Below are 25,948 nucleotides of genomic sequence, written 5' to 3'. Positions count from 1 at the left end.
TTCAGCTCTTGCAGAAAGTAGATCTGTAGAGCTTTCAAGTGCCGTGGAAACCAGACACAAATTACAACTAACTCATCATTCTTACATTCTTTTATGACATTAAAGATGCATATAGTCAGTATTTTTAAACTTAAACCTAAGCCTCCGTCTCACCTAAAAAGAACTTGAACTCTCATGGCTCAAAGAGAAAACAGATTCTTCCTGACATAGCAACATATAGAGAGAAAACCCCCTTGCAAACGTCTCGATGCAAGGGTAAAAGAGCAATAGGAGCCCACTCCAACAATCTGGAAAGATTTTCAACTGGGAACGAGAGACCCCTGTAAGCAACAGCTAGCTTTCCTAAACCTTTCTTCCCACTACCCTATCCCAACCCACACACATGCTGGAAATCAGGAAGAAGAGAAGCTATTCCCTGTCTTCAAGGCAAATTTCCCTAGTGCACCTAAGACAGTCCGAGCTCTCTTGTGCCAAAGCAGAATTCATGCCAGAGAACTCACTGTTATTCTTTGTATATGGTCCAAGCAAACTTCTGCTTGAGAGGAAGAAAAGTTATTACTGTACTCTCAACATCATCTGAAACGCTATTTTCTTTTTCTTTATTGACAAAGAACTTCAGTAAAAATAGAGAACATGGCAGCAAATTCTCTTTTGGAGAAAATTGTCACATCTTTGTCTTCACTAGAGCCACTGTTTTCCTATATCACCGGATGGAAAACATGAACATTCCCAGAACTCCAAATGTATTAAAATGATTTTAGCTTTTTGTGAATCAAGGCACACATTGTTTGAGTACGTCACAAATTACTCAACGTGTGTAATAAGCCTGTGGTACATTCTGAGACACAAGCTGGAAAACACTGCTTTCTCATTATCTACTATCTTGTGCTCTTCAAGAAATTTATCCATTTCTTGTACAAAGAGAAAATAGAAGACTAAGCAATTTCAAGCTGTGCCACTGTTGGTTCACAAGTTCTATCAATAACCTGTACATTCACCTAGAAATACCAAGAATCATTACCAAAACTAAGCGCTAGAGATATTTCATGAGAAAGAAAAGTTTTTATCCTCATTATTACAATCTTGAGGTCAGGCTTGCAGCTCTTCTTCACTTGAACACCACTGTGAAACTTCAAGCTGTTGAGAGTGTACTCCTTTAGGCTACAGGTAGCCTTCAGTTTCCACAACCTTCAGCATGTACATCCAAATTGTAGGGATCGTTTCACAGCATCTGGTGCTTTCCTTGGCTGTATCCTGCCTCCATCTTGGACAAAGAACCAGAATACACGCCACAACGCTTGCTTCTTACTGGAAAGGGCATTGGACATGTGGTCAAGTAGGAAACCACAGCACACAGCAACAAGTGGACCCACTGGACACCAGGACTGGTAGTACTCTATGGGACCCATTGGCTTCACAGTTTCAGTTTCATCAGGAAGAAGAAACAGGAAGGTAACTCAGACCTCAGATTCTTGGTGTGAAACAAAGGTAAGTTCTTACAAAAGAATTCCTGCAGAATTAACCTAGAATGGTTTTGTTAAACCATTATCTTGAAATGAAAAAGTAGAAGACTTTAACTTCCTGATCACAGCAGCTATTTCTGAGTCTCAGAATCTTTTTTTTTTTTTCCAGAAGATATTGGATTTTGTTAATTCAAAATGTTTTGTAATTTGTCAAGGTTAAAGATCATCACACCTGTTTAAAACTTCATGAATACAAACAGATAGCAATCATATCTGCAGTGATTGCTGAGCATATAATCTTCCTCCTCAGAAGCATTCAGGAATCAAAACCACATGCCACAGGGTACAGTTCTGTCATCTCTCATAAAAATAAGAATGACCATAAGTGTTTAGGGGGATCTTAAGGGAAAAGAACCACCACATGTTTCAGAGGTCTGAGAATATGTGACAGGCAGAAACTCTCATGCCTTGCCCTGTGGCTGAGGCTGATTTACAACCAGTGGAACTTCAATTTGCTTCCAAATGAATAGGGTTAATTAGTTCCTGATGCAACAGAAAACATTTACTCCCATATCTGAATATTTGTAAAAAATGCATTCAGTTGTCTTTCACATTCTCACACTCAGAGGGAAAAACCAAAACCTCAGGAGAGGAGAACATTCTGAGAGTTTTAGTGTGCTGTGCTGTGTCTTCACTGTTCCATCAGGCAAAGAGCCAAGAGCTATTGCCACAGAGACAGCTGGGATTTTGGCCCTTAAAACGAGTAGATGGTTCTTGTGCTGCTCAATGCTCTCAAGGTAGAAACAGCTCAATTTCAGAGACAGTGATAAGTGGGGGCCAGGAACTGGGAACACCTGGCTTGACTCTTTTTTGCTTTGCTGTCTGCCCTTAGCTGTTTCATTTCCCTCTACTACAAGCTTAAAAGAAGTTGGCCTTAAATGACAGGCAACTGTACGTAAAAAGAGCAGGTTGTCTTTCTCATGTGCTCTTCACAAATGAGGCTTCAAATAGTCTGTGACAAATGAAGGTTAGGAAATACAGATCTTTAAAGCTTTTTGGAATTTCACATTTTAAAAAAGTATACATGTCATGTACTTGTTACATACTGGTGGAGTACTTACTATTAATCCTTGTTCTCCTGGTTTCCCTGGCTCACCCTTAAAAGAAAAAAAAAGGAAAAAAAAAAGAGTGAATAATTTCAGTAACCTGTCATGTAGCAGGTCTAGAATTCAATTTTCTACTTAATAAAAGTATCTTAAAAATCAGCTGACGGTACATTATATGTATTACTTTTTTGATTTTTAAACTGGTAGGCAAAATCTCAGACATTTTAAAAGCCAAAGTACTATTTCACAATCAAGTAATTGTATAGTTTTTGGCACAACAGTTAAGTATTGATGTCCTGACTGTCTCATAGTTCCAGATATAATATTCCATTCCAGTCAGTGGTGCTAAAGGACACAGAGAAAGCTGATTTTCGTGTGTTGAAACCCACTGTTTTCATATTCCAAAATGAGTGCTTTGCGCCATCACCTTAATAGGCAGGCATAACTTACCGTTGCAAGTTATCATGTTCCATAAACCCATAAAACTTGGTATCTTGAAGCCATGCAATAATTACTCAGGTGTTAAATACCTGGACTGGCTTTCAAAATTGTAACTCTTCATTTTTCCAATGTATTCTTTTTCTGCAGGCACAGCTGTACATAAAGTAAGAATCTATTTTCTTCCCTTACTTCCATATGAACACATACAGCTGTCTATAGAGACAGTAAAACATATCAGTTGTACAATATGGGCTAAAAATAACTATCCAAAAAACAGGATTCCTCATCATTTCAGTGATCTGCATGTAGATCACTCCCTTGTAAACACAATAGAGCGCAGGGCAGTCTACACGCTGTTGTTGTATCAGCACAGTTGCAGGACCTTGTTTAGCAGCTTTGTCATAAAAGAAAACCTGTCAAATAAATGATGAGAACTGTTCTGACGATGTTGTTCCTGACAACCAAAAAGAATCAGAACTGCTTCTCTGGATACATGTGCAACACTATGTTACTCCATGCAATGCTACAGGCTTGGGGAAAAGTGGCTGGACAGCTGCACAACAGAAAAGGACCTGAGGGTGCTGACTGATGACTGAACATGAGCCAGCTTGTGCCCAGGCAGCCAAGAAGGCCAACAGCATCCTGGCCTGTATCAGCAATAGTGTGGCCATCAGGGTCAGGGCAGTGATCATCCCCCTGTACTCAGCACTGGTTAGGCTGCACCTCAAATGCTGTGTTCAGTTCTGGGCCCCTCACTGTAACAGAGACATTGAGGAGCAGGTCCAGAGAAGAGCAACAAAGCTGGCGAAGGGTCTGGAGCACAAGTGTGACAAGGAATGGCTCAGGGAACGGGGGTTATTTAGTCTGGAGAAGGCTCCCAGGGGGGACCTTATCACTTTCTACAACTACCTGAAAGGAGGTTGTAGTGAGGAGTAGGTCAGTCTCTTCTCCCAAGTAACAAGTGATAGGACAAGAGGTAACAGTCTCAAGCAGTGCCAGGGGAGGTTTATATTGGGTATTAGGAACAATTTCTTCCCAGAAAGGGTTGTCAGGCATTGGAACAAGCTGCCCAGGGAAGTGGTGGAATCACCATCCCTGGAAGTGTTCCAACACCATGTAGACAAGGCCCTTAGTGACATGGTTTAGTGGTGGTCTTGGCAGTCCCGGAGTAATGGTCAGACCTGATGATCTTAAAGGTCCTTTCCAACCTAGCTGATTCTATGATTCTATGTGAACATTTCATTCAGAAGAAGATATGTAGCATCTTCAAACACACCAACATACCCGAGAGAGTGAAACCAGATATACACAGGTTTCTTACAGCTAATTACCCAAGCTTGTTAGACTTTTCAGCTCTCTCTGAAACATTGCTAACTTCTGGATACAGCAATTACACAGCCTGAAGTTAACATCAAGATATCCCCATAAATTTAGGGAAAAAAAGATGAAATAATTTCAAGAGGTTGTATCATATTCTATTGTCTTATTAACAGGGGAAAAAAAATCTTGTTCTTTTTTTATTTCTTTCTGGAAGCACTAAAGTTTCAAAGTCTTTGTTCTGGTCTGTGGGATGCGAAGGCAAGTATGTTCTGGTTCCAACAGATCTTCTGTGGACATCCAAAGAAAGGCTTAGGCAGAAGGCCGAGCAATCCTTTCTAACATCCCTTCCTTGGTGCTCTCTGCTGGCCATAGGTCCAACAGCATGTCTAACATTTCTACCTCTTCAGCTCTAAAGATTTCCTGCTCAAGAAACCAACACTTCCTCATCTCTAGAAGCTTTAATTATCTGTAATAGGTTGCACACTTCTGGGATACAAGGTGGTGATGACAGAGATGGAGACATGGGGGGGGACAGGCTGCTCCTCTCCCCTGGTACATCGTGGAAGAGAAGTAATGGAGTTGCTGGAGTTTCTCCCCGTGCCTTGCTATCTTGGCTGCCTGACTTGCTTAGGATACACAGCAAGTGCATGGGCATGGGGTAAAACAGGGACCAAAGTACATGTAATATCTCTGATGATTGTAAAGCTCCTTGCTTGAGAAAGACAGGTTGGAAAAGAAGTCCCTGCTTTGCCTAATACTGCAAAAGAGGAAATGACTGCCTTCTTATGGTGGTTGACCACTGTGAGGACATTGCCTTACAGCTGTGTGGTGCTGCAGTGTCTTTATGCAGAACACAGTGCAGCTATTTTGTTCTTCAGCTCTTTAGCTCAAAGGTCCATGCAAGCCTTCTAAAGATACAAAGCTGTCACCACCTCTTAGCTAACTTTCCCTTTACAGCTCTCCTGCTGACTGCACACCACACAGCCATGGAGAAAAAAACCACCTTCTGGGGATCAGGATCACTGACGGTACAGGACAATAGCAAGGAGCAGAATGGTAACAGCAGTCAGAAATCTGGATGGTTTCTGAGTGCTTGTTTGTATCTGATTCTAAAGCAGTATTATGAACTGATTTTCCATAATGCTATAGGGCTTAAGATAGCCACAGCTTAAAAAACTATAAAAAACTCTCTCTCGCCATCTAAAGTCAAAATCACTACAGAACTATTATAAAATGGAATGACCTCATTGCATAAAATGCATTACTTCCCTGTTACGAGAAACACTAATGTTCCCTCCGCTAAAAAAACACAAAACCCCAAGCAACACACAGTTATGTTGTAATCCGCAAAGCCAGCTGATTCTAGCCTCTTCTACTTGAATTATAAAAATGGCACCACTGCAATCAGAAATGCATTCTGGTTTCAGTCTCACCCTCACTACATCAAAGCAGAAGGAACTCTGCTGACTGCAGTCAATTTTACCACATTAAAAGGACAAAACAAAGACTGAGATGAGGCCCAAAGCCTGACGTGCTGCAGAATGAACAAGAAATGAGCAGGTGCTCAGCAATGGAAACAAAAGACTTATAATGTCATTTCATAACCTTGAGCTAGAACTTACAAGGGCAATAGTGGTAAAAACCAAAACAAAGCAACAACATTAACAGCAGCAGCCCTAGAGCACTGTAGGTATTAATTTCCAAGCCTTGCTGGATTTTCACAAGAAATTTTTGCAGGGTCTTACTACTATCATCATGTTATATTGTATTTGCACAGTTAATAGTGTTACAGTTGAGGCAACCTCAATAGGGCCAGAAGAGGAGTGTAGGTATTTTCTTTCTTGGTTTTACCTAAAAAGACCCTGCAGGGAAATTTTATGCCTTTTTGTCCTAGCCCCACATAATAGCTACGTTTTTCCTTCAAAAAGCCCTGTTTCTGTTTCCAGTGCTGGTCCTCACCTTACTAGTTCCCTATGTGTCCTCTCGGCCATAGTTTGTACTTATGGGGAGGGGTGTGTGTGCAGCTGTACATGTGGCGCTTCAGTTGCCATGTCTCTTTCCTGTCTGTGATTCCATTTCTACACTGATAACACAGTGGCATTCATGATGAAAAGAGAGTTACTTCTTTCAAAAGGATGAAAATTAAAGAGCCTACAAAATATAAAACCAAAAACATACTCATATTTTGCTTAAAAAAAAAGAAAAAAAAGTCCATGTATTTATGCATCTGTTTCAAAAGTGTTTAATCATCAGGTCATAAAGTGCCAAAGGCAGAGGGTCAGGTATCACTGTGCCTAAACCAAACAATTAGCAGTAATAATGGATTCTGCTGGTTGTTCTAATGAAACAGGAAAGGAGCCAAAGAAAATGGTATTATACTTGTGTAAAGGTGGCAGAACCTGATTCAAAACTTCATCATACTTTGGGCAGCACTTAGCAATTTATTACTTTAGTTCCACGATTTTTGAGGCTAAATCATTAGGAAGTGAGAATTCAGGGCTGTCCATGCTACAACTTGTCAAATTCAGCTTTATCTTGAAGTTTGAGAACAAATATTTACGACTTATGGGCGGGGCAGACCCTTCTCATACATCTATCAATGCTTACATTACATCAATGAGCAACACAGAAAGCTTAGAATGTGTAGGGAAACTGTTAATGAGAGCGAGGTAAGGAACCTAGGTGTTACTCTTGGCCCTGCAATGAACTTGCTTTTTACGGGGGGCACTTCAGGTACACCATGACTCTGCCTGTGGTTCAGCTTCCACGTATCTTCCTTGCCAATCTTACCTCAGAAAACATCTTTGAAACTGAGCTGGCATATACTTGAGAGGCATTTGGACACCATGACAGCCACAGACTTAACTCACCGGTAAGCCTGGCATCCCGCGAGGACCATCTTTGCCGGTATCTCCTGGTGGCCCTCTGGGTCCTGGTGGCCCTGGAGGTCCAGGGGGTCCAGCTTGTCCTTGGTCCCCCTAAACCAACATAAAACTCATCACAAGTTTGCTTTGTAGGCACCAACCACATACAAAGACATTGATTTACCCAGAAAGATCACAAGACAGACTGAAGGAAGCTGCCATGAGCTGGACAGTGGCTTCTTTACTGCTTATGGCAGAGGCTGGACTTTGCCTTGGAGACCAGAGGGTTGTATCTTTCCAACGCAGTCAGCCACAGAGCAGAACACTGAAATTCTAAACTGCTTGTCCTACCACAGCACATGCCAAAATTTGGGGTAGCCTTGCAACATTTATTCATCTAGTTGTCCAGAACAAGTAACTGTTTTCAATAAGCAGCTGTTTGCTTCATGAGTCACATAATCATAACAAAGCTGAGGTAAAAAAGAAGAGTCACATGTGAGGGTATATAGTTTGCATGGCAATTTTCCAAGCCCATCAATGATGCATGGATAGATTTCAAATATGAGCATGGAAAAGAACTACTTTTTCATGAAGTTGTACATAATTTTTCATCTGTTCTGAGGCTGTTTTATCATGACTATTAGCTAACTCTCTTAATGGCTTTTACTTCTAATTTACCTTATTAATTTGTAAAAGCCAATTTCCAAGAGAGTTGCCAAAACATATTGCTTTCCCCTTAAAAAAAAAAAAAAAAAAAGAAGACACCAAAACATGGTACTTCAGTTATTTTATTTCCAGCATACAGTCAACTGCATCTTAAATATGGATCATTTAGCAAAGCTACCCATAGCCTTCTAATTGTTAATATTGTTAACTCTTGCTTCATTCCAAAACATTTGCAAATGAACATCCTGCTATAAGAAGGCATCTGACAAAAAGGTACAGCAAAGAGTAAACTGAATGTAAAGAAGAACCAGACTCCAGTGAGATGAAGCACTACCTTAATGAGGCGGCGTTTAATGAGCTGCTGATCAGCTGAGAGAAACCCATGATTGATTTTAGGAAACACCATCTGATCAGGCAGGTGAGGTCAAAGGTTGAAGATCAGAGATGAGAGAGTTGAAGAATAGACATCAGAAGGCCCGAGAAAGAAATAAAGACATATTCATTAGATTTGTAATAACTAAAATAATATAAACCGGTGCTTCTGCCTCACAGAAACTGTGCATTTTCTTTTGAAGAAATTTACCTCTAATATAGAGGGCATACCACTGCATGAATTAACCACACACAATGAGTTAACTGCGTAACTTTTCTCTCCCCAGGTTTCCTCTGAGAATTCTTCACTTGTATCATTTTTTCATTGTCCGGGCTCTGAAGATCAGCATTTTGACATGTTGTTCTTTCAGCAAAGCTTCTAGAGACAAAGCACCAGTTCAACTTTCAGTCAGATTTTCTAACCAGCATAGTGTGCCATGAATAATGGTGTCATTTTAATAAGGGTTGGAGTTCCAGCTTGACCAGATTGCTTCAATCCTTCCTGCTTAATTTGCAAATGCAGCTTTTAGAAAATCTGTATGTACAGATTAAACCTCTGCTATCTAACACAAATAGCTGACTCCACATGTAACCAGTATAGAGTTCACTGACATTTTCCACACTCCTGTATGCCTCAGGGAAGGAGAACTGCAGAAAAATCTCATCTGAAAATAAAATACTGATTGAGATAAGGAGGAATGTGGGTGTTTCCAGGGCTAACACTATGCATAGTTATAGGCATGATCCCATGCTCTGCATCAGGAGTACTTATAGCAGTGCAAAGGCAGTGAGAGTTAACTTAGGTCCACCATGAGGATTCATTGGTATTCGATGGTACAAACAATTTTTTCATGTGCACTTTTATGCTGATACAGAGAGACCTGACTGAACAGGCATGTGTCAGCCACAAACCTTGACGGTGAGGATCTGATTACTGTGCAGAGCAGCGACTGTGGGGAAGCCTGGCAGACCCTAGGGACACAGCATAACATGGTACCAAAACAGCACAACACAAACATCACAGAGACAATTTACCAACAGACAAACAGAACGAACACTATGTTTAGTATACCCTACATTGCCTATTGACAGGAAACAGCCTCTCTGTCATATGGGAAACAGAGTTGGGTTTGCACCACACTGCAGATGCAGGCTGTTAATTTACAATGAGAATATAAAGAGATTTTAGAAGGAGCAGTCCCACAGATATGACTTTCCTTAAAATTACAATAAATTGTTATGATAATTTGATAGTTTTTAAGTTATCACCCAGCAGACAACTGAGCCATTTTCAAGTAAAATGTGCTACAGCAATTTGAGAGTTACATAGAAAGCCTGGACTCTGGATTGCTGCAGAACTTGACAGCAGTGATGGTGGGTTTTGAAGTGCTTTGTATAATTAAAATCTTGCTCCTCACGTTGTGTTTAACATATGACATTCAGCACATAAACTAGTAGTACATACACAGTTATAAACACTGAACAACAATCTAGTCCTAGGTCTTGGGTATTCCAGAATGGCCAAGATCAACGCTTTCAAGACATAAAAGAAGCATTTTCACATCCTGGGCAAAATTTCCCCCCTCAAGCTTTTTATGCTATATATGTTTTCTCATATGTTAGTCTACCAACATGTGCTACCAACATGTGCAGAACTTGTACTTTACTGGTACAAAAAAGAGGAGTGTGGTAATCGCGGTCTGTTGTGACAATATAAGGGGTGAATTTTACTCTCAGTTCAACACCTTTCTGTTGTTGCTTTGTAGGGTGTGAATCAGAGCTTCTGATAAAGTTGAAACCTCACAGAGTTGAGCAGTGAACTCCTAAAGAAAGAAATCCCCAAGTCCTTTCCTTGTCTTTAGCATAGCACACTGTCTGAAAAGAGGCATCAGGCTGAGGAGCACAGAATAAAATAGAGTCTGGTAGCTTTAGGCTCCCTACATGCATGCTCAGACACATGCCACCTCCAAGAGCATGTGCACAGAACTGGTAGCACAGCCTCTGTGTGAGGCCTGGAGTGTATGACTGTAGGGTTGCAGCTTGACACCTCCAAAACCAAAAGTTGTGCCTTCCTCTGCCTGCCGGACAAGGTGGCTTTCAGGAAATCCTGCTTGAAGACCCTGCTGGGGCAAACCATGTTGCCACAGTGCATGAGCCCTTTGCAGCCCAGCTGGCTTGGTGGAGAGCACCACAGGCAACGGCAGCCTGCCAGGTCTCCCAGCTGCAGGAGGTTCTCTCAACATGGCAAATATTAGCTCTATTCATCTCCACATGCATCGTATCAGAGAATACCTGGATCACAAAGACCACATTGGTCTTTACAGAAAAGGAGAAGTAATTTTCTGATGCATGGACGTCCTTTCACTAACACCTTCATTAGCTTCATTCCTGATATATACCCATGACCAGAAAGCTGAGACCCTGTCAGTGGAGCCCATAAAGCCTTCTTCCTTTGTTCTAACAAATGGTGGTGTGGCTAACTGCATTGCTTGGTGACCAGAAATCTCATCTTTAGAAACAAATAAAAAGATAACCCCAAAAAAGGCTAAAACTCCAAACATTTAAACTCACTCACTCTGAGACAGTACTAAGACAGGAGAGATACATAATACAGAAAACAGATGGATCAAATTTGCAATTCTCTTATTATGGGATATAAGTTATTAAGATAGTAACTTGCCAGAATCTTTACATCTGTGACTCATTAGCTCTGCTGTGCACATGGTCCATTCCTTTTCTAGATAAAGCTACAATACCCATGTAATGGAAATGAGTACAAACAAGAAACCTACAAAAGGACTAAAATCTGAGTAGCAAGCAATACACTCTAAGTCTCATTTATTAAAAAAAAAGAAAAAGATAAAGAGAAGATCTTTCAACAACTTCATTTTTACTCCTCAGCCTTTAGGATTACAGCACAGTAATTTTCAGTTACCTCTAAAAGCAGTATATATATTCAATCTGACATCTTAAGAAGTGGAAAACTCAAAACTCATATTAGGTTTGATTTCTTTCATCTTGAAAAAGGTAGAGCTGAGAATTAATTAACGAAGGAGTTTAATCGGAAAATGTAGTGGTTTGCCATGAAAGATTTCTTTTTCTAACTTAAGAGAAAGAGAAAAAAATTCAAAAGATTTGTGTAGCTCCACACAAAAACATTTACATAGAGCACTTCTCAGTCCAGCCCCAGCATTCTCAGTGCTTCCCAACATCACACAGACAAGTTCAAGAGTAGCTATCAGTACTGCAGTTTCCTGCCTACATAAACAACATATGAGAAAATGGGAAAACTCCGTTTTCCAACAGCGGCTTAATAACATCTTTCAGCTTGTTCCTAAGTAGGACAAAGCTTTCCTTCCTTTGACTAAAGCAGTCGTAATATCATACATTCTGAGATTCACAGGTCAAAGACATGCAATGCCAGCTTGGACCTGAATCATCTCCCCATACGTAAAACACCCATATTTGGAGAGAGCCAGAAACACGGGAATATTAAGTTGAACCCAGAAAAGAAACTATAATGGGTGCATAGTTTTTGCATGTGTGGGAGGCTTTAGAGGGCACTGCATCTCTGGCATCCATGAAAGATAATGTTGGCACACAATGAGTTTTGAAAAAGGCATGAAAAGAGCTATCCTCCACACAAAATGAGTTCTCTTCTTTTCCTGTCACTCTGCTATAAATATAACCCCAAATATCCCTCAGATCTGTTTTATTTTTTCTCTATCTAAAGCTGTTCTCAATGATGGATTCAAAGCTACTCTATTTTCTCTTTATTTGGTTTGATTCTTGAACTGCACATAGGAAGGGCTCTTGTTCTACACCCTAGGAGGCCCTCACAGAATACAAAACACGACAGTGATCAACAGCGACCACTGGCCCACCAAATTCCTCTGCTGACAGCAACTCAAGCTCACCCTGAAATGCTAGCTGGTTACAATTTCCAAATTAGCACATTTGTTGCATGCCTCACTGCAATTTTTGCCCAAATGCCAAGCAAAACATGATGCTTGGAGGAGGCTAACAGGCCTCATAATGCACTGTCCTGCTTACCTGCCTGGAAATGTCGATAAAGCCTACTTGTCCCCAGACAATAGCTACGGAGAAAACTTAAAGATGCCAGAACATCATATAATTTTTCACTTAGTATAGATAATTTTTCTGTTACGTTATCACAGCCTTCAAAGATGTGATTCCTACTAGCAGTCCTAAATTTTTCAGGTACATTTCACTTTGTGCACTGGTCAACATGAGGTCAATATTATAAGGTCATCATAACCTTGTCATATGGCAAGTATAATAAAATTAAGCGACAGCATTTCTGGTTTTACACTATGCTACATACGCTCCATTTTTACTATTGCATTTACTTAGCATAGTAAATGTCACAGTCGTCCTTAGGATTTTCCTTCTGACCTGCCAATAAACCCAAGCTGCACAAGCTCACATGTTCCTGTGAAGACATGGTAAATGAGACAGGAATTACCACCTGCTGTTCACTTGCACTTCCTAAGGTTACAGCCAGCTGCTGCTATTTCACATCAAATCACACAGGCTTCTGGCCAGAGTGATCCTGACACTCTTTATGGCTGCTTTACCTCCCCCCAACACCACCTCCAGTTCTAATTAATCCTTCAGACCAAGCACCAGTCCTGCAGCTAATTATTGTACCTGCCCTGGGGAGTACAGTGTTTGGTATCACCCTGTACGGTGCCATGGACTCTCAGCAGGAGCTCTTTTATATAATCCCTTTTATCATGGCTGCTGCTTTCTCCATCAGCAAATCTGCTAACTAAAACAGTGTACCCCAAGAGGACAAGGATCCAGAAATTTCTTTTTGCTTAGGCAATCATTCAGCAAAGAGCTTTAATTTGAATAAATTATGTAATGATTCAGACTTTGTATTAAAATACTAAAAAATGTAATCTTAAGAACTAGCACAAACAGGTCACTATAAAAGTGTTATTTTCTATAATGTGAATACAATGTGAAAATGCTATTTTCACAGTAAACTCTACCTGAAACTGCACTCAAAATGAAAAAAAGGCGAAAAAGCCAGAACTTGTCTATTTTGGTCCTAGCATTAGATGAATTTTCAGTGAGGCAAATATCTTTTCCATGCAACTCAGTTACAAGTTCTGATGAGTGATCACATCTGACCTATGCAAAATATGTACTGCCTTCCTTCCTGAAGGCAAACCTACTACTCTCACTGAAACTGGTGGTAGACATATAGTTAAGTTCAAGATGGGTTGCTCTTCCCCAAAACCAAGCTAATTCTCACAATGAAAATATTTTGTCCTGGCTTATGTTTCTTTTCAAGTTATATATATCCATTGCAGTTATGCAATGCAGGTAAGTGGTTCACTTCTATGATACTCATTAAGACTGGATGAAATATTTTTAAAGAGTTGTTTTCAATCAAATTGGTCTAACTCAAGTGTTCAGTATTGCAGCGTGACAGCTGAAGCTTGAGATAAAACAACTACATGATGTTTTGTCAGTCACAGGACATGGCCATAGAAAAAGGAACAGGATGTACAGAGACTTCCTTCCTCACCATTCCTTTGGCACTACTAAAAAGGGGCAAGATGCAAACCAACTGGTGGTGAGTGAAGACACGCACCAACTAGCTCTTAAGACAGGAATGACAACATCCTCATCTTGGGAACGTGTATGTGGCACTCTAGAGGGTGTCACAGCTGTTCTGCATACCCCAGGGGAACATCAAAGGCATAGTGTGCCTCTAGAGAGTCATCCACAGCCAAAAGGACACTCCTGTGAACTCCGAAAGGAGGCACATCCTTCTTTCATTTCAGTGGCCCACTGCTTCAGATGAAGTTGGTAACCACTGCAGTCTGAGCTCTTTCCTAACACCTTATAGTTACAGAGCTCAGTTACCTTGCTCCAATTTGTTATCCTAGTTTCTGCTTAATGGAAAACAGGGGAGCCAAAACAGCCTAATACTAGTGAAGCAGAACAGATAATTAGTCCCAGGAATGGAGAAGGTAAATACCCGTGTTGCCTTCTGGCAGATAAGGAAACAAAGTCTTAAAAGTTAAATTAACTGCTCACAAAAAAATGGTATTAAACCAGATGTCCATCTATGATGCTGCTTTAGTAAAAGTTATGTTAACAGAAGGAACCATGAACTTTCTTTTAGCCTTCTTACCGTGGTTAAATATAGTTTAGAATGTAAACTATAATTTGTTTTACAGAGGACAATTAATAACAGAAGAAACAACAATGTGTGTAATCATACTGCTCAAGTATGAACTTAAAGTGGTGCAGTGTTTGACTATGTATTTGAAATAACACATAATAAACTAAAAACTTGCTTTTATACATATATAAGAGTATCACTTAAGGAAATACTACCACTATATCATCACCTCTGCAGAGTTTTTGACAGTATATTCATATAAATGAAACCAAAGAGTATTTAATCAGAAAAGAAAAAGCTGTCCCTAGCTAATTTATGCTAATGAAAGTTACCCAGTCCTCCTATTAAGAAAGATAAAATTCACGAGTAGTGTTTATAGATGAAATTAAGAGAAACTTTAGGAGGATATAATTAAACATCACCAATTGCAGTCCTGTAAGAAATTCACAGAATATGTTTAAATTATGTAAAATTATATCTAATTAACATAATACTCTGACTATACACCCATACATTTTGGCTTCGATGAGATGCTGAATGAAGATAAAAATTAGCACTGTTTGGGAGCAAAGCTTCCTATTACATCACTGATTTATCTACATTTGCTACAGTTAGCATTGCCTCCAAAAAACTGAATCTTGCGCTTGCTGAATGCAAGAAATCAGATTCATTTTTATACGACTACCTATTTTATGAAGCAAACCTGTTCCTCTCTAAAAAAATGAAAAAGTGCTAACCTCCAAGTGAAATATAATACAAAATAAGACGGCTTTAAAATATGGTGAAAAGTTAATGATCATGATTTAATCATCACTCAGTAACTAGTAGTATCTGATTATGAATGAGGTATTGATTCTAATGACATGAATATAGGTTTTCTATTTATTGTCAGTAGAAGCAGGAAGAGGCTCAAAATATTTATTACACATTCCATAGAAAACTATTAACTAATAAGAGTACATATTTTAAAACTAGAATTTTTGAAATTTTCTTATAAAAAACAGGTCAAAATGTACTGCTTGGATATCTTCAATTTCCTTTTAACGTGGGACAGTTTATAAAAGTCGTGTCTATAAAGATACAAGTGAAGCAGTACTTCAGCTAAAAAAACAGCTTACATTTACTCACGCACTTGTATTGAGCTATTTCAGTCAACAGACTGCATCCAGAGCCCATTCTGTCAACATTAGTTCATTTTTAAATAGTTTTCCAGCACAGAAGAGAACCTGCAAAATTTCTATTGTAAAACAATGATTTCTCCCTAGTTTGCAGCAACTAAGTAACAAATGTATTAAAAGTAAACAGGTAAGGGGAAAGGGTTAAATAAAAAAGAACATTACTCTCTGAACCTCGTTGTTTTAACAGTACACAAGTTAATTTTTAATCTTCAAGTCAATAAAGGTTAATATAATAAAATAAACTTCTGAGTATTTTTCTAGAACTTTCTCTTCTCCTGAAGATGTTTTAGAGATGTTATCAGTTCTGGGAAGATCCAGATGCTAGGAAAATTTACTTAAACATATCAAAGAGAGAAAATAATTTTATGGAAATCTATAAGTATGGCTTCTGGATGGTTTCTCATTGTTCCTAGATCAAAACCAATTTAAAGGCAGCTGCTAGCTGATGATTTCTAGACCTGATAAGCAGGGAATCTCTCATGTATCTGAATGAAAGGACAGAAGATATTTACTATGTCATATATACAAGGATGAGAACAGAGTGATTAAGACACTCAGTACTAGCTGTTCCATTCCCAGACATTCACTTCTGAAGATCTATTTCCAGTAATCAGGGTACAATCTATACTTGGACTATTTATCCTTTGCAATCCTACCATTACAAAATCTTTAAAGGCTTTTTAAATTGAGGCATTTTTCTTTTCAGCAGGATTTAAAAAGTTTCAAACCAAAATGTAAAAATACCAAACCAAAGAATCTTTCAGGCTCCTTGTCTGTAAAACTTGAATTAGTTTAAAAATGTCTATTGCTTTTGGATATTATAGTCAGTCTGTCTGCAAACCTGTGAAATTCAAATGTTGATTCCACCCCACAGTCACTTTCAGGTACAATATTTCTCTAAAACAATATGGTATGGCATTACCTCCAAACCCATCTATTTTACATAGGCAGTGACGGAAAACTATGTGCAAAGGTAACCAGCCACAGTTAAATGGGTTTATTTTCATTTGGTGCCTGACTGGCTTGCATATATAATTTCCATTTATTATATTCTAAATCCCCTGGCATAGCAAGTTGAGCAGATTCACCCTGAAGACAGTCATCAAAAGAGATAACTGCTGTACCATGAAACATAAAATGGTCAGAGGCTTTGTAGTACTTTTTACTTGTGAAATCCGCAAGGCAAATAGAAGAAGCTGCTGCAGAACACATTCAAACACACATAAAAAAGATAAAGGGAAAAGCAACAAGACTGAGCAAATTATCTAAGCTACACGCATATACTTCAAAAAAAGGTACATTACTACAATATTCACTGAACAATCAGTGAAGGTTCAGCTAGCTCACAAGGTGTTACCACCCCTTCTTCTCTGCTGCTGGCCCTACTAAATTCTTTTTCTACATTCAGATACAGAATTTGGTCTCAGCTGCCAGCTGCTGCTGCAGATACAACTCTGTGCTGTCCCTAAACACGAATTCCTTAGGTCGGATGTTTTTAGCTTTTTAGCTGCAAGTGATTTACAAAAACTACAGTGTAGCCATAACCATTTTTATGGCCCAGTACAGATTCTACTGCCCTCCAGTATAGGCGGCTGTCTTGTCAAAGAGGGACACAAGTCCCTGTGTAGCAGATATTCCACTGCAGACCTTGCACTTGTTCAACCTGCAAGATAGCAGTGAACAAACCTGCATGTTCATACTTACTATTGCCAACACTTCCACCCCAGGGATTGAAAGACGCACGCTCTTAACCGCTTCCTAATTCTTACATCCGTCCAATATTTTGCCAAGATTTCTTGACTAGTAGAGGCTCTGGCACCTTTGCTTACCCTCCAAAACTGCCCTCTGCTCTCCCATTTTATGCCACCATAAGAAAAAACAGCATCATTTTTCCCTTATGTCTATAACACTTTTTTGGTATTCAGACCTCTAACTCTTTCCCTGGAAACTTCTCCAACACTCATAATTCCAGATTCTTATCCTCAGCTGTGTAATACTCCTCACAGTATTGCTCTTCCATATTTATTTATGAATGTATCTCTTTCTTATAGCTTTGTCAAATTTGCTCTCCTGTTCTTAACTAAACACCAGTTCCTCTGAATGGAAGATCACTTAGCACAAGCACCTATGTACAGACTTCTGACTGCATCAGTCAAAGGATGCATGGAGCATCCTCTCCTAAGCCACAGGCACTGGTCTACTCTCCTTCTCTGCCTTCTCTCCCCTCACATTCTCCATAAGGTTTCATATCACAGAACCAGCCAAAATACACAGACTAGCATAGTTTCTGAGAGATACTAAATTTACTTAGAAGTTAAAGGAAGTTTTTACATTCTTCAGAATCTTCAATCTGCGTATTCATGCTACTCACATTGCTACTCTCTATTTCCTTTTAATTTCTTTAAATAGTTTTCCAAATCTGCTTTTTGTGTTTCAACTGAAATAATATTTAAAGCTCTTGACTACCAGGCCTTTGCCTTTATAATGTGCAATCGTATTACCAAGCATAACAAGACACCTTTGTAGGTAATTAAAGCTGACAGCACCAACACCAAATTCAGCTATAAATGCATGTTGTGATTTTAGATAATCTTATTAACTACAAGTTAAATACACATAAAACACAAAAGAAGAATAAAATAAAACTCAAATTCAAAATATTTAACATAGTTGACAGAAAAAGTAAAAAAGAAGATCCATGGAACATGACTTTACAGAGATTTATAAATGTGTAACTAAAGAGAGCCACTATATCGTCAGAACAATTAACCAATCATTTTCTAATGAAGCACAGATGTAAAGACGAACGAACTGGCACAGCCAATCTATCTGAACTTTCACCCTTGTATTTCTCTATTTCTCTGCTAAAATAAACATATTTAAAAACTAAAAGAACCTTTACATTTCCACAGCTAAACCATGTTCTAACTGTTTGAATGTATTTACAGGGTGATATTATTATTAAAATATCAGATACAGACATGTCAGGAAAAAGAGCTAATACATGCATACATGATATCTGTTCACAATTCACTAATTACTGGATACATTTTACATGAAAACTGGAAGTATATTTATTAGAAACCCACCAGCCCTCTGCATTGTGGGAGCCCATGCAAGGCACAAAAACATTGCTGGGGAAACTGAAAGGTTTGGTTAGGAAAGCCAGCTTTTGTACAGCAGAGCAAAAACACTGTGAAACCTGCTTCCACCCGTAATGAAAACTGTGTATTTGAATGCATTATTACTGTTACTCAAATCTTCCCAGACACTATCTGGTCATGTTCAGTATTACTGTCCTGCAGACATTTACTTCAACATGCAGGGTAAAGGCAGCTAATAAGCATAATTAGCTCAGACAGTGTATTTAATTTAGTTTTGCACTAAAGACTAATTGCCTACTCAGCGATGGGGAAGTGTAACGTTTTTTAAGATGCTTACCCGAGGGCCCTGATCACCTTGATCTCCCTGCAAAGTGGAAAGATGAGATGATAGGTTTAACACAGCATCTGTGTGCTACCCAGCTCTCTTACATAATCTAACATTACACTGCGTCAATACAAATGATCTCTTTAGTTCATGCTGGGCTTTCCATACATCTTGTGTCACCCGTACATCAACTCACCTTCTCGCCTTTTGGACCAGGAGGGCCCTGAAAGAAACAAAAGCAAAGAAGAATTATTAATACTGACGAAGTCCTGGGACACAGCAAGAAACAGGTCTGTGACAGTCGGCAATTTCTTTCTAACAATGTATGTCCTTGAAATTTTTCACTCCAAACACCAGGGCTATTCCAGAGATAGCTTCTTCATTGTATTAATAATAGCACTGTGTAGTTATTTCTTGAATAGTTTGCTCACCCTGTGTGTTGAATCAGACTACTTCAACAAGCAAAACTATGCCTGAAATGGCAAAACTTCTATTGATTCCAGTTAGGAACAACAGTTTATCTCCTATCAGATAATAAATATTTTTTAAGACTGTAAAACTTCTTTGCAAGTGCAACTAATAAATTCAGAGACATATAAATCTGCCATGTATTTTGGCACCCTCTTTGGCTTAGATTGCCAAAGAAAAATGGACTTGGGAATCTAAAAGTAGTGCTTTCCTTCCTATCTTTGGCAATGCTGAAGTTGATGTTTAGTCTCAAGTGTTTTAGGCAAAATCTGCTCTTTGTATAACATGATTTTGCAGAAGTAATATTTATTGTTACTTACCACCAGATAAACAGTAAGGTGACAGAATCACATAACAGCGTGGTCCTTTCCTATTCCATTTTTATTGAGCACCTTCCAGCAAGCTACCAGCAGGTTTCTAAAACACTACTTCTCAGGTTAGTATCTTGTGAATAAAAGCACTAGCAGTCTGCAGAGAACCGGCTACTTACACAGTGCAGACACTACCTCTCTTTTCTGAAAGATAGGCAGGCGTTTCATTACAAAGAAGGACCTGGGTATGTATGAAAGCAGCTGGAAACAGAGAAGGAGCCATCCAAGCTAGCAGAGAAAGGGTGTGTGTATGTGCATGAATGCACCACAAGAAAACATTGCCACCAACAAGACAATTAGAAATAACCAAGTGCAACCTAGTTGAGCTGAGCATGTTTGAATCATTTCATAATTTACACTAGTAAAAATTCATCTGGTTCACATAAATGCAAATAGAAGGAAGGTCAGTCTGCTGTGTATTAAAGATGTGACCAACCATATGCAAGTTTTTGAGAATCCCCATTGTAGCCAATTTTCTGCTTATTTTTGAGGGCTTCTGATGCATGCCAGAGAAGAGCATCTGCTGCTAAATCTTCCAAGGAGTTAAAACATATGCCTCTCCTTCCATAGCTTGCCATGTCTTCCGTCTGCTGCAGAGCACACAGAAACAAGTCCGCTACCTGACTTCTCTGTATCTCCTTTACAAAGGACAGTGCTCACTGCTAGCTGAGTGGGAACCATCTGCTCAAGTAACTATGATCCCATCCACTTTGCACCACTCTGCAAGAACTTGTCCTCTTTAAAAACAAAGTAAATCAAACAATTTAATTAATGGATACAACCTTGCTGCACCTTTAATGTGTCTCCATCTATTTTACTTTTTTTTTATACTTTAACTCTTCCTGACCCTTTCCAATGCACATGTTCGTATACATGCACTGGAAACTACATGCAGCACTGTCTACAGACTCGGACTTACTTGGATGTGACATTACATAGACTATATTTTCAGCAGGCCCACTTTAAACCATATACATATACGTCTTTAAGCTTGTGAATTTGCAAACTCATACCATCAGTAACACAGTAACTTCAGAATGGGAAGAAGTAGAATCAGTCAATGCTGGCTGTTTCTGCCTTTTTCACTGTGAACACTGAGTACAAGTGAAGGGCTGTGCTTATGTATTCTATCTCCTTGAATTATCAGACTATTACTGGCTCTGAATATCTTACTGGCTGCAAACTGCAAATAACGTGACCCCTATCTGCTACAGTCAGAATCCTGTTTCTTGGGTCTTAAGCGTGAAATTACAGATAACATGACATGATCAAGACTGCAGACAGATGTTGGTTTTTGGATCATGCCACAGTTGTGGGAGTTCCTACTGCCTTCATCCAGCTGCTCAATGTCATTCTTACGCGCAAAGGTAGCCCTGCTTCTGATGGGTTTTGACCACGGCTTTTCTGAGGCATGCCTACCACAGTTCCCCCAGCTGGTGCAAACTAAGTCAGCAGAGACTGCATCAGCTCCCTGAACTAAGCCGGCTCACTAGAACAGAAACAAGATAGAGCGTGCTCACATGATATTCAGCCAGCAGATCTGAGAGGCTACAAAACCATCTTCCTGGTGCAGCTGCTGGCAATACGCTTAGCTGTTTACACCTGCAGAAGTGGTCCCTGCCTCACCCTCGCATATCTTATGTTAAGAATTCTCTGAAAGAGCAATCCATACCCAAACATGTTTATTTTAAGACTGAAACACATATCTCAACATTTTTTTCTTTTTTTTTTTTTCTGTGCTGAGTTTTCTTAAAACTGCTTGTCCACATCATATTCAGAAATCCAGGGTTTTCTTTTCATTTCTTTCTATTGGGCCAAGCCAGCAACTATGACTGCTTGGTGTTTGGTCTCCCATAGTGTGACACACTATTCTCTCTATGAAGTCAACCTTCCAGCACACAAATTTTTCATACAAATCTGACAACCTTCTTGTACCAAAAGTTAAAAACAGCTTTTCAAGAGCCCACAAGAGCATTTCTAGTGTGAACATTCTCACAAGTTTAAACAATTCTCTCTGCACTTGTATTTGCAATGCTTTTGCTTTCCACCAAGAGTCTTGAAAAACAAACAAAGAATTGCAAGCAAAAATAGCTCTTCTGGATGCTAGCAAATAGAACCAGTGGGGTTTCAGTGAAAGAAAATTAGTGCAATTCTGTCATGGCTTGTTCACCCATCTCCGGCTCTTCCCCCATTGTTTCAATTGTTCTCTATTGTTTTTGCAACTTTAAAAAGAAAATTCCTACCCTCAGCCTTTGACATCTTCTTTCCATTTGTGCTGAGAAATTCTCCCAAGGTTTTTACTGCAGAATTTATTAGTTTGTGTACACTGAGTGGAGGCAGGGAGGAAGAAAAATCTGAGCAAAAGCTGGGTTTGCAGGGATGTGGTGTGATTGGGAGAAAGATTTGTTTAAAGGAGGGCAAGGTTTCTTCTGATTAAGGGTCTGGACACAAAGAACAGAGTGAGTAAAATAACACTAGCTTTGTAGGCCACAGCATAGACATCCTGCTTTTTTCCCAGGGAGACTTCTGTGCTTTCGTTTATGAGATTGCAGAGATCAAGCCGCTAGCTGCTGCACAAATGTGAAAGCATTTTGTGTAAGTTATATGAAACGTCTGAGGTCAGAGCATTTCTGAAATAACTTTACAGTGTTTTCACTGGAAACAGAGGCTCTTTTCTCAAAGTGTAATTATCTACTCCAGACTACTATACATTTCCAAGGAGAGTTTATAGCCTGTTTCACATAAGCAAGGCCTTGTAAATCACAAACACATGCAATATCTGCATTCATAATTAGGCGACAAATACTACTGTTTTAAAACAAGTTCTTCTAAGGCAGACCAAAAGGTCTCCAGGCACCTGCCAGCCAAGAACAAAGCTGAAATCAAGGTCAAATCCACTAAACAGCCATGTTCAAGATTACTGGCAGGTGACTTTTTTTTTTGGCTATCAAAATCCCATTTCCATTCTCTGATGAAGTCTTCGCATTATTATGAATATGGGTACAAGAAATAGAAGAGCAAGTGAATGCAGTGCTGCAAAACATGAGACCAATCCTTGCGGTCTGTTCAGAAAACAATTCCCCTTATAATTAATTGTGATCAGCATGATTTTCTGCACAGCAGGCATTTTATACTTCATTGCCTGAAATTTGTTGATTTTGTATTCCACCCTTGTGGCCATTGCCGCCTTTACAGTTTTGGAAAAGTTATGTTCAGAAGACCTCTTTAAAAGTCAATGTTTGATTTATACTGGTTTTGCAAACATTCAAAATCATCTGAATTCTCTTATAGATATGTTCTCTCCATATTCCTATTGCCTTTAACCGTAATACAGGCATTTCTACCATGACTTCACCAAAACTCTCACTGCATCTTTCAGAGTAGAACTGAAAATACTAAGAGATTCTCAGGAAAGAAACAGCAATATTTCTAGGTTCTGTAGAAAGCTCCAAAGTCACGACATAGGAATCCAGATTTTCAGTGAAATGTTAGGCAACCCGTACGATTCCACTGCAAAAAGGACCTGCCAGTGCCTGGCATAAAGTGATAACCAAGCAGAATCAGTTGAACTGTGACAGTCCCAGATCTCAGTAGGACCATTCACCTTCAAGGTTCCTAAGGAACCTTAGACATCAAACTCTGCCACTCCTATCAGACAGCTTCCACAGAAGACAGTTAATAATAAGCCATTAGACACAGCCACTGCTTTTCTGTATTTCAACCACAAGAGACGCAAGTTAAGGTAACCTGGCAGCTAGAAGACTGAATATAACTTGCAAGGTTCAGCCTTCATTTTCATTTGGGATAAACCAGCATACAATGCATTCACCCCTACTAGCAGCTATAGCATCCACGATAAGAGTATAGCTGGCAGTGTAAGGGAATAGCAGCCTTACTGAGACAAGCAGAAAAGCAAAACAGTCCAATGTCATTCAGACAAATTCAAAATGGAAACTAATTTGCCAACTTACTTTAATCATGTTTTCACAACTAAATGACATGCCATACATTGCCAAAGTTAATTCAATTCATACAGTTTATTTTGAGGGTAAGAAGTGGTTTTAGCACATAACAACAAAGTATTCAGTTACAAAAGTCTGACCTTATATTTCTTTGAAATTTGGCTTTCACAAATTACAATTTCCTGCTGGAACAACAATCCCAAGTCTAACTTACAGTTACTGCAAAATGTTAGAATCAGATATGCTGAATCATAAGATAAGAGGTTACACAGAGTATTACGAAACACAATACTGTTTCCAAGTTCCTATCCTTACTTTAGTCTTGCGTCCACTGCGCAAGCCCTGAGCTACTCAGTAATGTGTTTTTGGCATTTGCTGAACTTGGCCATATTTGCAGCCAGTATGCGCATACACTAGCTTACAATGCAAACATCTCACCTTGCATCAATCTTAAAAGCACTCACAAGAATTTCCAGCGAGTCTGAACAGCTTCTACCACTGAATTTTTTTTTTACATATTTTATTCTTCCCCTGGGATATGACTGACTTACGGTTAAAACTTCAACAAGGAAAAATACCCAACCCAACACCCAAAAGACTTCATAATCTTTCCTTTGCTCCCCTTATATTCTCAAGTTTTTGTTACAATATTCAAGGTAGAGAAAAGGAAATCTGAATATTTGACACAATACTGTGCCTGACTTAATAAACATTATGTAAATGGAAGTAATGAGAAACATTAAATTGGTATCTATAACAATCTAGACAAACAGCTCAGTTAATATTCACATCAACAGGTAAATTGTAAGTGAATCCTGCCATAAATTCGTACAACCATATTCAGAAGTCAGTGATTTATGCCAACACATAAATCAGACAAGTTCAATAAGCTGCAGGCAGGAGAACACAATCTACCCAAAATGCATCAATAAAGCATTTAGACTAATTTATATATTCATTTCTCATGCAATCCTTTTGCTGAGATTGGGATAGGGTGCTTTTTTGAACTTTATAATGTTGCTTAAAAAAATCAGCAGATTGTATCACAAGCTGCAAAGGGGTCACTGCTGACTAATTCAGTATGCAGGAAAAAGCATAAGGCTCAGTGTCTGAGCAAGAACCTGCAAGAGATCTTTTCCTTTCTCTGATATACTTGATTTCTTTGATTAACCAATAATGCTATCCTCCCACCTTTTCTCCCCTTCTACAGCCAAACACAATGTTTTTCTTTGAAAACCTATAAACTCAACACAAATAGTCCTATAAAGACTCCATGGTACGGACAGTATGACTATGTACCTATTGCCTGAGCAATGGATCACGAACCAAGGATCATCTTTACTACTGCCACAAATGAATTTAAGCAAAAATTATAATCTGAATCAACTGTTAAATTTCTTGTGAATCTAATAGCTGCTTACTAGAATGCTAGTAAGACCAAAGACATGGTGACAGAAAAACTTGTCACATTATTAAACATAAGAAAATGGCTCCTGGTAAAGTCAAAAGCCTCCTGACTACCACATACAGCTCAATGCACTGTAATACATGTATTTCCTGAATCTAAACCCTAATTGCCCTGTCTACAGTGCTCCTTCGTATTCTCCTACTTGCTAGGTAAGCAGAAATTTATTGATGATGTTAGAGTTCTGACACAATACTGTAGAAAACCACCACAAAGGAAATCTCACTCTACAAACATGCAAAACAGCGCTTAAAAACAGACATGAGAAAAATCTAATGCTGCTAAGTCTCTCATTTTAGAAGAAAACTTAGAGTTTCTGTTTTCAGCAACACCATAGGTGCAAGGCAGATACAAACACATAATCTTAGTTACCTCAAAAAGACAGAAACACTCAAATTTTTGGAGTCCCACTCCATTCTGTACTAGACTACTATGCAGCAGATTATTTACGTACCTCTCTTATATCCTCTCCAACAGGAATATATACGTGTGTATGTCTTGACATGTGTTGCATGTGTAAACTGGAGGAATTTAAAAACAAGACTGTATTTCTGTATTAGCACTGACAACAGTAGTTGTCATGAGTGACAGAAAAAATAATATATAACATGGTACTTATGGAATAGACAAAACTTATGTTTCTTATAAGTCATAGGGTTCTTGGTAGGATTTATTATTTC

The sequence above is a fragment of the Lathamus discolor genome, chromosome 1 (genome assembly GCF_037157495.1).
Source record: "Lathamus discolor isolate bLatDis1 chromosome 1, bLatDis1.hap1, whole genome shotgun sequence".
Classification (NCBI taxonomy): Eukaryota; Metazoa; Chordata; class Aves; order Psittaciformes; family Psittacidae; genus Lathamus; species Lathamus discolor.
This window is presented reverse-complemented; position numbering follows the sequence as displayed.